This window comes from Topomyia yanbarensis, chromosome 3 (assembly GCF_030247195.1).
Source record: "Topomyia yanbarensis strain Yona2022 chromosome 3, ASM3024719v1, whole genome shotgun sequence".
Classification (NCBI taxonomy): domain Eukaryota; kingdom Metazoa; phylum Arthropoda; class Insecta; order Diptera; family Culicidae; genus Topomyia; species Topomyia yanbarensis.
The window spans coordinates 345,720,863-345,736,442 of NC_080672.1; the positions used below are offsets into that span (position 1 = coordinate 345,720,863).

At 36.6% G+C, this 15,580-nt stretch overlaps 1 protein-coding gene across 5 annotated transcripts in view; it reads left to right on the forward strand.

Annotated features, from left to right (window-relative positions):
* Positions 1-3,295: 3,295 nt before the first annotated feature.
* The window catches only part of LOC131694102 (axotactin), a 147,694-nt gene continuing 135,409 nt past the window's right edge, over positions 3,296-15,580 (forward strand). For 4 of the 5 annotated variants that reach the window (XM_058982486.1, XM_058982493.1, XM_058982490.1 and 1 more), the window contains exon 1: positions 3,296-3,505. The gene's annotated coding sequence lies outside the window, so the exon portion shown is untranslated. The remainder of the gene's footprint in view (positions 3,506-15,580) is intronic. The other variant, XM_058982489.1, reaches the window with a different exon arrangement.

The following is a 15,580-nucleotide window of genomic DNA, read 5'->3' on the forward strand; positions in this document are numbered from 1 at the left end:
GTGCAATCACACAGCAAATTCCCATATAAACTGAAATGAAAAATTTTCAAAATCAAATTTGTATTTTCGATGCCAAATGACTTTAAAATGCATGAAACATTGAGATGTTTGACAAAAATTGACTTCTTTGGACTTTGGTACATTTTTGCCTTTCTCATATAGAAAGGTTATGCAATCACTCTAAAAATCGTTAATCATACCGGCCCAGAGAGAGTATGCAGTGAGGGGCTGCTACTTTAAAATTAAAACTAATTTAAAATTTCTTAACAAGTTGAAGATTTTCGGCAGGACCTGGACCTCCCGGATCTTTCTCCATGAGCCGCCGCTGGTTTCAAGCGATGTTTCAGTATCACATAGTATCTCAAGATCGTGGCTGTCGATCCATTGTATGTATGTGCAAATCGTACTGAACATGTAATATTCATTTCCACCATTGTATTGAACATAACCAGCCATGGAATCGTAGTCTGGACAAATAAGACAAGCACAATTGCACCACTAGATGGATTAAAACAGGTTTTTATTTTGGGAATGTGTCGAGTTGAGACGAAAACGTAATTTGATTAATAACGAGGAGAACACTTTCCGAATGTAGAGAGAAATTTATGAAAAATTACGATTTACATTCGACTCTAGCAGGTTCTGATCGATTTTGATGAGCATTTGATTTTTGTTGTATGACCAATTGTATGTATAGGTCAAATGTTTAAAAACAGTAATTTAAGGTCAAGATAACATCATTTTGAAACCGCCAATTTCGGAGGTTTAGTATCTTCGATGAGTTTTACAAACGTTAAACAGCGCATCATTTGATAAAATAATTTTGACGGTATATCGTCCAAGAAGTATGTATGGTGAATTTTCTCAGGTTAATATTCATGACTACAATAAAGTCTCAACAAATTCGCTAAAGATACGAACCTTGTTACTATTTTCTGGAAAATAATTCTGCATAATTTTAAAACTTCAAAAATTATGGTTTCGGAATTATGCCGTTTGGACAGTAAGATCGATTTTCACCAAACCCCCACCAAACCGAATTTCTGGCTACGCCGCTGACTTCAAGTAAGTAGAAACAAAGTCGTTCTACACTCGTTCACAGAAACTTCTTCGAACGCTGAATATCTATTATAATACATTGACACCCCAATTTTATCAGCCAAATATGAATTGCCAAATATGTTTTTTTATTGCATCGAACTACAACAATTTTTAGGTAGCTTTCAAGGGGTTATTTTATAGACTTCTTCCAAAATTTGGCGAACCTATTCCAATTCGTATACCGTTTCGTTGCAGATAGAGAAAATACTGAAATTTTCAGCTTTTTTCCTACACAATATTACGAAAGCTTATTAAACAATTTTTCCTAATAAGTTTGTGAAAATTATAAACTATTTGAAATTTTTTAATAGTTTAATTTTTTATTTAACCGTGATTTTTTAATAAATAGTGACCGTCGCTTCACAACGTAGTCTATTTTTCATGGCTTGCGGTGAGCACGATCTCTCGAATTGCTGAAATGAAAATTATGGAATAGAAAATAATTTTTAGTGTTCTTTACAGATTTAACTCGCCGCGCAGATAGCTCTGAATTAGACCCGCTGGTGCCCTAAGACGATTTCGCTAGATTTTCGGAGCACTGTGCACCCAGTGCATTAACGCAAGTGACGGAAGGCTATCGAAAAGTTTCGTGAAAATGAAAATTCCAGTAATGATGATGATTTCCCCAAACGGTTCGTTTTCGAGAGGTTTTTATTTGTTCTTTGGCATTAGGATTAGCGATAATAATTCAAATCAAGGATACTACTGGGAAGTCACCTTTAGAAAAAGTCGATGTCGAAGTAAAATTTGGAACTATGCACGCATACACTTCAGAGATAGCGTGACATCAGGAGCTGCGATTTCATTTCAACGCTTTTTTGTGAAAAGGGCGATACTCACAAATGTAAACATAAGGCTTTTTTCATACATGCGAATGATAAATAAATAACCCCTTTAGGAAAATTCAGTTTTCCCACCACAATTTAGATATTTTATTAACAGAGCATTAACGATAATTCTTGTCCATGGGCCATTTTTTCGCTTTCCCATTGATTTGGTTTGAGATTTCTAGCACTGATGTTGTCCTATGCTGATTTGAGCGATTCTCTGAGTCCTGCCACTATCCCATGTAGTATGTGTTATCAAAAACATCGCGAAACATCAAGTTCTAAATGTTCTCAAACGATATAATATCCGAAGAGAGTGATAAGAGTTATAAGAAATGTCTCATCACACTGTTAGGTGGATTAAAAGCGTTTTTTTTTAAAAATATCCAAAAATTTTTAAAGCATTTGCACTGAAATTTTCTTTAAAATTTATTTAAGAGCAAGCACTCGTGGTGAGACTAGGAATCTACTCAGATTGAGTTTTCATAAATTTCGGGTTAACAATCCGATCTTTCCGAACAGATCTACATTGATCTACAGAAAGCGCGATAATCAATATCAATTGGTCCAGTATAGGTAATTGTGAATGTTTCAACTATTTGTACCACGATTCATATTATAAAGCAAGTGTGATTTAGTATGTCATGGATTGCGTTTCGACTTTGTCTCATCAGAATCTGATACTGACTTAGCACCAGATTGAGGCAAAATCCAAAACGAATCACAACCCGCAGGAATAGAAGTTCGGATTTCCTGATGAGGCCAAAAATCGAAACAAACCAATACTATATACATCCCAAAAGAGAAAAATTTACGTCGTCAAGAGAAAATCAGGTAAAAACCATTTTTGCGTGAAAAGCTCAATACCGTTATCTTGTTGGTTGGATAGCTATGCGGATAGCGTTACTTCATTCAAAATTTCCTAAACCATCTGATTTTCAATTCCAATCAACCAACAACGAAGTGTAATCTCCTAATCCCGATCCGGCTAAGTATTTTTCTCTTTTTACCATACTCTCAGAGCCACTCATCTGCGCCGAATCAGCAACTGCAAACAACTGATCCGGTGTCACTAGTGCTCTCACAGTTTACCGCCGCTCGCACTGATAACCGGCGGCAATGAAAGGGCACGGTCATCGGTGCAAAATTTGTCGCCACATGATCGCTTGTTCGTAGACCGCGCCGGGCCAACGGCGTTAGTCGGTTGGCAGCAGATAACGGCGGCTGCATACAGTACACCACGACAAATACTACATAGGTACCTATTTAGTAGTAAATAAATCGTACCCTTCCTCCGTATCAATGTGCAATTATGGCTGCGGGAGTTTAGCGTGCGCAAGCGGCTCAAAGTTCTTATCGCAGCTCAGTGTGGCTCCGATCGTCGCGGTGTTCAGTCGTATTGAAGTGTTGTTAAGTGTTCCCTTCGCATGGTTTTGTTTTGTGGAATTTTGATCTTTTAAAATTCCGAAGTGTAGCACGTCGTGAGCTATTATTTACTCAAGTCATTCGCGCATCTGTTTCGTTGTGCAGGTGGATTACCTATCATTATCTTCTTCATTCTAGTGATCATATTAAAGGTACGAGCGTTGGTTTACTTTGTTCGAAAGGAGTTTAATGTTCAATTAAGTTCAAAAATCTTAAGAGTAATAATTTTTCAATATATCACAAGAACAAAAATGAAAGTTGAGAAAATTTAAAGTTCTTTACTTATAATGATAGAAACAAAAATCATCGAAGGTATCTCATTTTCACTTGCAGCAGCTGAAATTTTTAGAACGGACAAAGTAATGAATTAAACTTCACAAAAGTAACGTGCTTGTTTAATTTAACGTACTAAAATTCACCATTTTCACACGACTCGGTATTCGGTTTGAATCTTTCTCTAGTGGATACAGATATAGCCCCAACTGCGACCAACACATGGGTTCGAAATATACCGTTTCGAGCGGAATGGGTATGACGATGCATCACGTATAGATCCAAGGTGGATGATTCCTCGAAGTCTCATTATTTGTTATTTAATTCGACAAATCATATTTTAAAAATTTCACCAACTTAACGAGTTGTTTCTGGTTTTTATTTGGATCATCAAAGACTGGAATTAATTGATAGACTGGGATGCATTAAGGATATATTACTACAACAATGAGTACAACGCGTTTGATTGTTAGAATAGTTAGTCTTCCAGCTCATTTGTAGCCAGTATTATTGTAAATCGATCAATTCATGACTAGTGACATTAAGCACACACAAAGAGTAAAAATCGACGCCACTCCATCAATTCGCATTTGCTCCACTTCAATAAATCCATTCATCTTCGGATGGCCTTCCTTTTTTACACACGTTCGTTCAGAAATCCTCCACGTCGCGTGTGAAGCCATTAGTTTTGTCATCTTGTCTCGCTGCTGGGTTGGGCTCCGGCAAATGTAAATTTGCTCACTTTCCCCCCATCAACCCAAAACCAAGCGGGTAGCTGCCTCCCGGAAAGGATCTTCTTCCTTGCAAAAACCCCGGAATCGTTTTTCTTCATCACCTCTTAGTTTAACATATTGGAATTTTAAACATTCAACCATTAGATCGCAATTTGCAGTTGGCACTGCTATCATTCACCAAAGTCCCATCCAAACAAAAAATTGAAAGAGACGAACAAAGCGACGGAGAGTGGCTTTCGATTCGCGCCCCCACATCAGTAGGTTTCCATCCGCCAGAACTCGGAAATGCCGCCCAGTTCGATCTGTCGATGGCATAAAACCTCCGATCGTATCGGTGGTGGCGGCACACTTTTTCATACGGGTCCTAAAAAGGAAGAAAGGAATATTTATTAACCCCTCGCCTCCTGTTCGTTCATCTACCTTTCCCGCGTTGGAACTGGAGTTACCGAAAAAAAGGCTGGTTATTCTGCCACCGATGAAGCGTTTCCACTCGAATTTCCACCTTTTCATCTGGTCTCGGAGCGAACTGAAAGGCCCACTCGACCCGGTAAGTACCGTACACTTAAGAGTGATGCAGTGCAAAGGGGTTGGAACTACTAATGGATTTTTCTGATGAGCATTAATCTTCAATCATGGTTTGAACTTTTGAGTTTTTTTTGCTGCATTCAGATGAATGTTCGCCGAAATGCAAATGCGGTTTGGATCCGATTCTCGAACTATATCTGCATGCAATCGAAGTGGGTGGATGGATTCAGGAATCGCTACTTTGTTGTTGAAGCTTTCCGTTATGTGGGTTGTTCTTTGACTAAGGTCAGTCATTGAATGTGGGATTTTGGGGGTTGTGGATTGTGCCACGGAGCGACAATGGTAAATATGCCTTCTTCAATAACCTTTAAACATTGTTTCAAATAAACCATTATTTCATTCAAAGGAGCTTGATTTTCAGGAAGCAAAGGAAATCAATCATTATGAAATGTGATTTTGGAATGCGTGCATTCCATCGGTGCATGATTTGGTTCCTAGGTTTTAACCAGAATTTTTTTTCTGCCTTTCGCACGTGCAATAACCATTAGATAACTTGCGTTTGAAAGGTTAGGAATTTGATGGCGCCATTATTTGTCTGAGATTAGGTTTTTCAATCTTGAATTGAAACAGGTAATCAATATTTGAACAATGTCGTTTTATAATATCCAATAAAAACATAAAGAATTTGCTTCATTTTATAAAATTCTACGCCTACAGTGCGCAAAATAAGTGTACCGTGCACCATCAAAATCCTAAAATAATACTTCTACGACCCAAATGAAAGTGAAATCGATTTTTGTGTGGTACTTTGGACCGAAACAAATCACATGCATCATATCATGATTTTATTGTTATGCTACTTACTTTTAAATGAATAAATTTATAAACGACTCATAAGAAATAATTATACCGTGCAAAACCAAATCAACCATTATTATTCACAAATCAGACTTCAATTGAGAACTTAACACTTTGTTCAGCCTCATAGAGCTGCAATAACATCTGCTAGACGTGGCATTAATTCAACCAATTATTCCAGGACCGTGGTGTCGATTTTTGGCCATGCTTCTTAAATTACTGCTTTCAGCTGAAGTGTTGCATCGAATTGTCGTCCTTGTGCACGCTAAAACATAATAGTCCAAATGTTCTCTATTGTGTTTAGATCAGGGCAGATAGCAGACAATTCCAAGATAGCGATGTTTCGTGATGTGAGAAAAGATTTTATTTGTTTTGGAGAATGTATTGCGGTATTTTCTTGCAAAAAATCCGGGTTTCAGCCCACAAGTTATCGCCAAAATCACCAATGAATTCTATATGCCTTTGGGAAGTCATTTTGTGTGATATAATGAAAATTGGAGTCTTGCCGCGGTGTTCAAATGTGGCTTAAATAATAATAGATCCACCAGGAGTGGAACCAGAAAAAAATTTCAGAGGGGTCCAAAATTTCGATTCTGAAATGTTTATTGTACAATATATAATAATCTTATTCAATTAAAATCAGTTTTGGTGGTCGAATATGGTTTAGAATGCTTTTGAATTCAATAGGAATTTAAAATAGAAATTATTTCAAATTTCCTCAAGAAGTTAAAAAAATTCTGGGGGGGGTCCGGACCCCCAAGACCCTCCCTCTGGATCCGCCACTGAGATCCACTGAGATCCTTTCAATATATGTAAAAGTTCTAAAGCTAATCCCTCAAATATATGTAGCAGCTAAAATCAGTCCTCTTTTTGGACGCAAAAAAGCTTAGTTTAGATGGATCTGATGTTATTGGAGAGATATTCTTGATGTAGGGAAATTAAACGAGGGCCTGAGACACGCAATTCACGAAACTTTCAGGGTGGCCTTATTGTTATTTTCGTCACATTTGAAGACAAGACTTGGCAAGACTCCAATTTTCTTTATATCACACAAGGTAAAGATTGCAGCGTGAAAAAAAAACACTTTTTTGCGATGTTTTTAGAACTTTTCGGGAAGCGAATTGATCAAAACTTTTTTATATTTCAATAACATGCTGTAATTTTTCTATGCAAAAATATCGACAAACGACTCGATGTCGAACCTTTTTACAACATCTCTGGATATAACATGGTTTGCGGTGTTACCTGCCTTTCAAAAACTACTTAACCGATTTCTTTCACACTTTGCATATACATTCTATGTTAAAAATACCTAACCTTTAGGTTGAGCTTTGAGATAATTTTTCATTTAAGGGGGTGTTTGCTCATAAAAAGACAAAATTTTTCGCGAAAAATAGTTATTGAGTAAAAAAAACCCCTAATTGAAAATTTATCTCAAAAACTCAACGTAGGGGTTAGGTATTTTTCACATAGAATGTGTATTTAAAGTGTGATTAAGTAGTTTTGGAATGGCAGGTAACACCGCAAATCATGTTTTTCCAGAGACGTTCTACAAAAAGCTTCGTCACCGAGTCGTTTGTCGATATTTTTGCATAGAAAAATTACAGCATGTTATTGAAATCATATACTATAATGTTCAAAAGTTTTGATCAGTTCGCTTCACGCAAAGTTCTAAAAAAAATTCGCAATAAAGTGTTTTTATTTTAACGAAAAACCCTTACCCCTCCCCCTTTAATAAAACCCAGCATCCTATTTACTTTATTTATTATTGTATTGGAATTTTCCACAAATGTGAGCTTGAAGTCTAAAATCTCGTACAATTTTAATAGTTTCTACAAGTTGGTTTCCTAAGTTCCCAGTCTATGGGGATGTTTGAAGTTTTTATGCTGCAGGTCATTGAGTTACATTCCTTAGGTTAAGTTGGAGTAGACTTTTGTTACACCGTGTGTGGAATAGATTAATTTTGTTTTGGAATACTTCTTATTTCCATGAAAAGTTTCATTTGGTCTGCAGATATGTTTACGCACTTTTAGGCCCGTGCGCAGAAAATGCTCATGGGGAGGGTTTTGATTTTTCTACGTTTCTTATAAAAGAAAGGGTAAATTTTGACTACGCTACCCTGGCATAAAAATCGGATAGTAAACTCATGAATAAAATAGCGCGGTAACGTCATACGATATCACAAAAATCGGGGATTAGCTCCGGAAATCATCAAAATCGCTTGACTGTCGGATGTGTATTCTCAAATTATGAACAAGACTCATAACAAAATCTGAACATGTCCTGCGAACAACAGTAAACCAACCAAACATTTAAATGTAACGCCATGTATATAGTCGGGACGATCTAGTTTTGTGGAAACACAAATTGTTTCATGGATACGAGGTTTATTACTCATAATTTTAGGAACTTGGTCACGGTTTTTGTAAATCGTAAATTGTTCACGAAATAGCGATCATTTTTTCATGGATTTATGATCGGATTTTTTCCGTGTAGGCACTACTTCAGTGGGGATTGTACTCATACTCTTTTTTATTTCGTGTTAATCGTTCATGTTTTTTCCATTGATGCTTTTTCTTGTTTGCTGCCCAACCATCTCGGTATATCTGACCTGCTCAGATCTACTGCAAATGTCGTCATCTGTTGAGGCATGAACCGATCCAGAGATGTCGACCATAATGATTTACATCTCTTTACAACCACCTTCGCAGAGTTTCTTATTCGTCTTGGCGTTAGTCGTTGCTATTTATTTGCTAGCTGCTGCTGAGAATTTTGCGTCGGCGGTATTCCTCCCGATACCGATGACCATTTTCGCGGGCCATTTAGCTGTCAGTCACTCCGATGGAGAGATCATCGGCAATAAATAATAATAACGATATCTTGATTTTCTCTGACATTATGCTTTTTCCTTAGATCACTTTGCTAGTCCGCTGACCGACCTTTGCTGTGAAGCTGATCTAACCACAACTAGTGCTAATATCGAAACATGCCGAAACATGAACCGATCCAGAGATGCCGACCAACCTCACCAGCGCCCTTCGCGAGGTTTCTTCCTTGGTTTTTTCAACGACTTGTTTCTAGAGTGACCGAACTCGAATGGCACGGCTCGCTGTATAATTTCATCCCTGAACAGGAAGTTTATAATTTATTTTGAAAGTAATTCAAAACCCCCATGGGAGGGGTTTGAACCCCTAAAACCCTCCCCTTGCGCACGAGCCTGTGTTTGAGTATAAAGGTGATGTAATTTACGTATACAATAAAAAGAAAAGAGCCTAAGTGGGAACCCTGGGATACACCTGGGGTGAAATGAATTGGTTCTGAGATTATATTTTGAAAACGAACTGTTCGTTCGCGTTTTGTTAAACATGGTTCGAGCCATTTCAATAGTTTATTTTCTATACCATATTTTTGTTTTTTGAAGAGTAATGCATTACTGCAATGTCTGTGTAGAGACTTTCCACGTACTTACCATTGTCCACTGTATTTACAATAGATGTTACAAATTCTAAATGGTTTGATTTTGTAGAACGGCCTTTATAAAAGCCATGCTGTTTGCTTGTTACTTCGATTTGCTGAAATATTTTGTCATTTACTAGTTTTCTGAATAATTTGGGAATGCGTGAGATAGTATGATGTTCCATTTAGTGCCTGATTTGAAAATTGGCACTAAAAAGGATGATTGCTTTATTTCTGGGAATGTTCCATTTTTTCATTGACATATTGAAAATACGTAATATTGGTAGAATTAATTTTTCCGCTACATTTTTTAAAAATACTGGTGCAATACCGTAAGGCCCTTCTGGTGCACTAGCAGTGTTGGAAAAAATAATAAATTTCTGCATTTGGATTGAAGGATTTTAAAATCGTTATAACTATCTTTTGAATACTCGTAGTTAGTTACCGTCTTCGACAAATTTGTTAACCAAGGTTTGACCTATAGTTTTAAAAAGATGGTTTTTGCATATTGAGTGACATAGCGATCTTTATTAATGTGATTGCAAAATAATTGATTTCCCCATATAAAATCACATACAAACTTTGAACGCAATGCGCAAGCCTAGGAAGCAACCAACCGCTACCAAATTTTGCACAGGCAGTTGGAACCACAAAAGGAACTGCTGTGCATGCTAGTTTATATCATTTTGAAGTTATCCCATACAACCGCGAGTCACTCTAACGATCAATCATAGCAATGTGGTATATACAGGTGTTGCTAAGGTGGCACTTTGATATTCGTAAGATGAATCTTACATGAGTGGTGTGAGTTGTCACATAATAAATCGACTTGCTTTCGTCATACCGTTCGTTCCGCACCCATTGAATTGTGTGAACGCTATTACATCGACCCGTTCTGCTTCTGAATTGTTTACACACTAGCAAACCGTGTGTTCTGCTACACCTATACATACCACATTGCAGTCCTAGCACCACTAGAAATGGTCGGTTTGCAATTTTCTCGAACCCGAACCCGACCCGAACCCGAGCCCGATCCGAACTCGAGAATTTCAAAATTTGAAAATCCCGATCAGATTGATCGGACCTGAACCACAAAATTTATAATTTGAGAAACCCGATCCGAACCCGACTTGTTAATACGGAGAATCAACAAGATCCTGAAGATTTTTAATTTTAGGCACCCAAACCACCATACGCGTCCAAATATATCTGCCTATGGCAAAACGAATTACTGGCGAGTGGAACTTGCATCTTTATTTACTATTATTGAACGTAGAATTTGTAATGCTCTGAGAAATTTATAAATCGTCGATATCTTAACCGGCAAGTAGGATCAATCGGCGGCTAACTCAAAAAGCTTAATGATGAGAGTTTCAAATAACCTTGCCCGCGTACTTAACCAAAAATTTCTAATTTTTTAATCGAAAACCATTCTTGTAGGTGTAGTTTTGTATAATTTATTACATGTACTAAATTAATATATGGCAGTTGGCACTTCGTGTTCGACAGTTTTCACGACGTCACCCGCGTTACTGGTTGGTACGGCTAAACTTGTGTCGAAGAATGTCAATCAGTTTTCTTGACGTCATATCATTAGCATTAGGGCGATCGTGAATGATGGAGTATATAATTTATTTTTTGCTTCAGATAGTACGATATGCGCGGCAGTAGAGATGCTTCAACATCTCCAATGGAATTCTCAGAACGACTCAAAACTTCCACAAATCTGCTAATGGCTTGAATAGAATACACAATATTTTTACGATCAATTTCTTAAGATCGTGGAAATTAATATATTTTCATGAAGGAATCGGGATCATGCAACGGGATGATCTGGCAGAAAATTCTTGTTTCATATATGTACTACTGATTTGGTAATGGCACTAGTATGTGTCTGAGTGACATCGGTGTTCATGACATTCATATGGTGATGGTACAGTGTATCCCACATTTATACGTTCACCCCGTTTTTCAGGATAATTACTATTTCTTTCGAGCAAACTGCACCAATTTTTCAGCGTTTGTTTTAAAACTTAATCAACGATGTTTCTCGAAATTTGCAAGCTCTGGTGCGTTTCGTTCGTTTGTTATGGCAGTTTAAGTAAAAAAAAGTGGTGTCCCACATTTATACGTTCACCCTACTGTTTTCTGGATAACTTTTTTTCTATTCACAAAAACTGCTCCAGATTTTCAGCATTTATTTTAAAACATAATCAATGATTTTTCTCGAAGTTTGGAAACCTTGGTGCATCTTGTTCATTTGTTATGACAATTTGAGTGAAAAATGTGAAATATGTATCCGTCCAACCTATTTTCTCAGAATAACGTTTTTTCATTGTTGCACCAAACTTTCAAAATTTATTTTAAAGCCTAACTTACGATGTTTTTTTAAAATTTCGAAGCTTTGGTGCATTTCGTTGGTTTATTATTGCAGTTTAAGTGAAAAAAGTTGTTCCTGCATTTATACGTTCACTAAGAAAAAAATGTAGTTGTTCCGAAAAAAATGCTTTACTCAATTAAATATTCGGTATCATTCAAATATCGATTTCTCCGGACGTTATTCCGATTGAAAATGTTTCGAGTATGATGGTTCGTGGTGTATATGACAACGCGAAGCAGTATTCGTTAGTTGCAAAGCTCTAGAAAGCAATCAAATTATTCTAAATCAAGCTCAGAGCAAGAAATATAGAAAATAGTAATAATTAAATGCCGAAGCAAATGAAGCTTGTATTTAAAAATGATGGGAATTCAATTGACTACTGCGTGAAGTGTTAATTTTTACTGGATAATTACTTAAATAAAGCATTTTTTGGGAAAAACTATATTTTTTTCTTAGTGAATATATAAATGGAGGAACAACTTTTTTCACCTAAATTGCCATAACAAACGAACAAGATGCACAAGGGTTTCCAAACTTCGAGAAAAGTCGTTGATAAAGTTTTAAAATAAACGTTCCAAAAAATAGTAGGGTAAACGTATAAAAGTGGGAAACACTTTTTTCACTTAAACTGCCATAACAAACGAACGAAATGCACCAGAGCTTCCATATTTCGAGAAACATTGTTGATTAAGTTTTAAAACAAACGCTGAAAATTTGGTGCAGTTTGGTCGAAAGAAAAAAAAGTTATCCTGAAAAAACGGGGTGAACGTATAAATGTTGGACACACTGTATACTAGCGCCACTATCAAATCAGTGGTACATTTATGAAACAAACACTTTTTGTCAGATTATCCCTTGGCTGGGCCGTTGCATGATCCGGATTCCTTCATGAAAATACCCTGACTTTCCACTGATTTTCCATTCAATATTGTTATTGTCATTGACATTTCTCAGTGTGACAATTTAAATTCAATATATATCAAAAAGTACTGCTATTCAGAGCACTCACGACACTTTCGCAAACTTTTCGAATGCTTTCGACTGTCAAAACGACCAATCAGGAGCGGATCAACATATAGTTTTGTATTGTTTTTACTTCCCCTAGATTTCTACTCACTTTGATTTGCTGTACGCTTTAATCGAGTTTCACGCATTCGACCCCGGCCTAACTATCGGCTTAAAAGTGTGTCAAAATTCATATTCAATAGTAGAAATGTGAACCAATATTTCCGACAAATATATTGCTTATTGATGATTATCATGAAAAATAAACCACATAGAGATTTTAGATGCGATACACAACAAAAAGAATAATTCGGACAGTTTACGAATCTGAAGAGAAGAAATTTTATGCATAAATAAAAAAATACAATATTTGAGCACTAGAAAATATAACGAATTCTAGCGATTCATTGAAGGTGATAAAAGTTAATAGTTATATGTGTCATCCATTCGTATCACGAACTAAAGTTAAATACTACAAAAAGAGACTGTGAGACCAGCGGTTGGGTGTGATTTGATCAAAACCCAAACCAGACCCAAACCCGAAAATTCCAAATTTAAAATACCCCAACCCGACCCGAACACGAGAATTTAAAATTTGAAAACCCGACCCGAATCCGAGAAGTTTAAATTTTTAAAACCCGAACCCGACCCGGAATCTGCGTCGGGTTCGTGTCGTGCCCGAGTCTCGGGTCCAAAAACCCGAACCCGACCATCAGTAAGCACCACTAGAAGCCCAACTTATAATTTTAGTATAAGGATCATTCCACGTCAGATTTACACCCAAAATTTTAATTCCTTCCAAAAAATTTTCTTGCATTGTTTAGCTAAAAATAATTAACACGTATTTTTTATTTTGGCTGATTGTAGAAGATTGTATAAAAGTTTTGGAGTGGATATCAAACTACTTTGGGAGATATTACAATTATAAACTTGAAGCAAGGTAATTTTACACTAAATGCCCAGTGATAGGCCTGTTATAATTGAAATATCTCGAAAAATATTTCGAGTTACATTCTACTTCAAAAGTTCAAAAACAAATAACTTTTGATAATAAATCTGACGACCCATAAATTCAATAAATATATTATTTTGCCTTTCTCATGTAGATATATTATGCAATTGCTCCAAAAATCGACTTTCTAACCGAAGCCCGGAGGGTCGAGTGTCATATACCATTCGACTCAGTTCGTCGAGATCGGAAAATGTATGTGAGTATGTATGCGTGTATCTACGTGTGTATGTATGTGTGTATGTATGTGTATGTAGAAAATCTTGTTGTAATTTGTCCACATCAGTTTCTCGGCATTTTCTGAACCGATTATCACAAACTTAGTCCTAAATGAAAGGTACTGTATAAAGGTGAATGTATAAAGGTGATTTTTTATCAGAAATGCGACCAAAACTGCTTGGATTTATTGTTCTATGTTAGTAACAGTCATTCAAAATCTCTTTGGCCACATTGGCCACCATCGCCGGATCCGGCGACTCAGGCGGAAGTATCCAAACTTAGAAAAACAATTAGGGGAAGATGGGGTAAAACGCACCCCCGGGGCAAAATGCACCCTTGCTTATATCGAAAACTGATGAAAATTTCTAAAAAAGGGTAACACCAGTCGGAAGTCCGTCATAGTTAACTTATACTGTCAAAGTTTGATAACCGTACATCAATAGCAACTCGAGAAATTAAAAACCAATAACGTGCTCTTCTCATGTAATTATTGTGGCTCGTGCAACAAGGATTTTCAGCTCTTATAAATGCTGTTTTACTATTATATCAGTGTATTTCAGTTCTATTTATATCTTTGCTCATGATTCTGTCGCACTATCTATGAAAAATCTTCTAAATAGTTCACTTTTTGCTAAATTTATATCTCTGCTCCATCGGGTGCGAAATGCCCTCGTCTTTGATTTTGTTAATTTTTCAATCGAAAACAGAAAGATCGTTCTGAAAACATGCTAATTGCATAACCTAAGGCTATTTAATGGCACACTTTTGTGAAATCCCGTCAGAAAACAAAACTACTTGCTTGTTCACGGAGCATCCTGCCCCGTTGTTGTGATGCATTTCCCCCCGCACAGGTGCGTTTTGCCCCGCTTGTTTTTGAAAAGGTAATTTTCAATGATTTTGAAAAATTAAATATTTTTCATGTTTTTGAATACTTTACAAAGCGTTATGATTGTGATTACAGAGGAAAATGTTGGCTAGACGATATCATTAATTAAATTCCCCCAATTGATGTTCTGTCGCTGAGTTATGATCATATTTCCTTAGGGGGTGCGTTTTACCCCATTTTCCCCCTACATCGGTTTTTCGGAGATGGCTAGACCGTTTGGACCAAACATAAATGAAAGCTTTTACTATCGCGTAAACTGCTATTAAATTTAATTCTGATCGGACTTGTGGTTCCAGTGTTGCGGTATGTGGTCACATAGAAAATTCAGGCAAAAAGGTAAACATTTCGTTAAAATTAATATATCTATGAGTCAAACAACTTGCATTAGCAGTTCTAGGTCACTGACGGCCAATCGAAGTCTCGTCGACCGCATTGACTATCATAGACAGTTCCGGAAGTGCCCCGGGAGAATCGCCACCTATAAAAATTAACAAACTCATATCAGTATAGTATATAATCGCCATAGATGTCCGGAAATATAGACCAAACCTTCCGGTCACATATGAAATTTCAACATTTTTTTTTCTAAAGGGTGCAACCTGAAAAAAAACACTTTTTTGCGATTTTTTTTAGAACATTGCGTGAAGAAAATTTATCAAAACTTCTGTATATTATATTGTATCATTTCAACAATATGCTGTAATTTTTCTATGTAAAAATATCGACAAACGACAAACTCGGCGACAAAGGTTTTTTCACAATGACTCTGGAAAAAAAAAAACATGATTTGCGGTGTTACCTGCCATTCAAAAACTACCTAACCGATTTCTTTCAAACTTTGCATACACTTTCTATGTTAAAAATACCTAACCCCTACGTTGA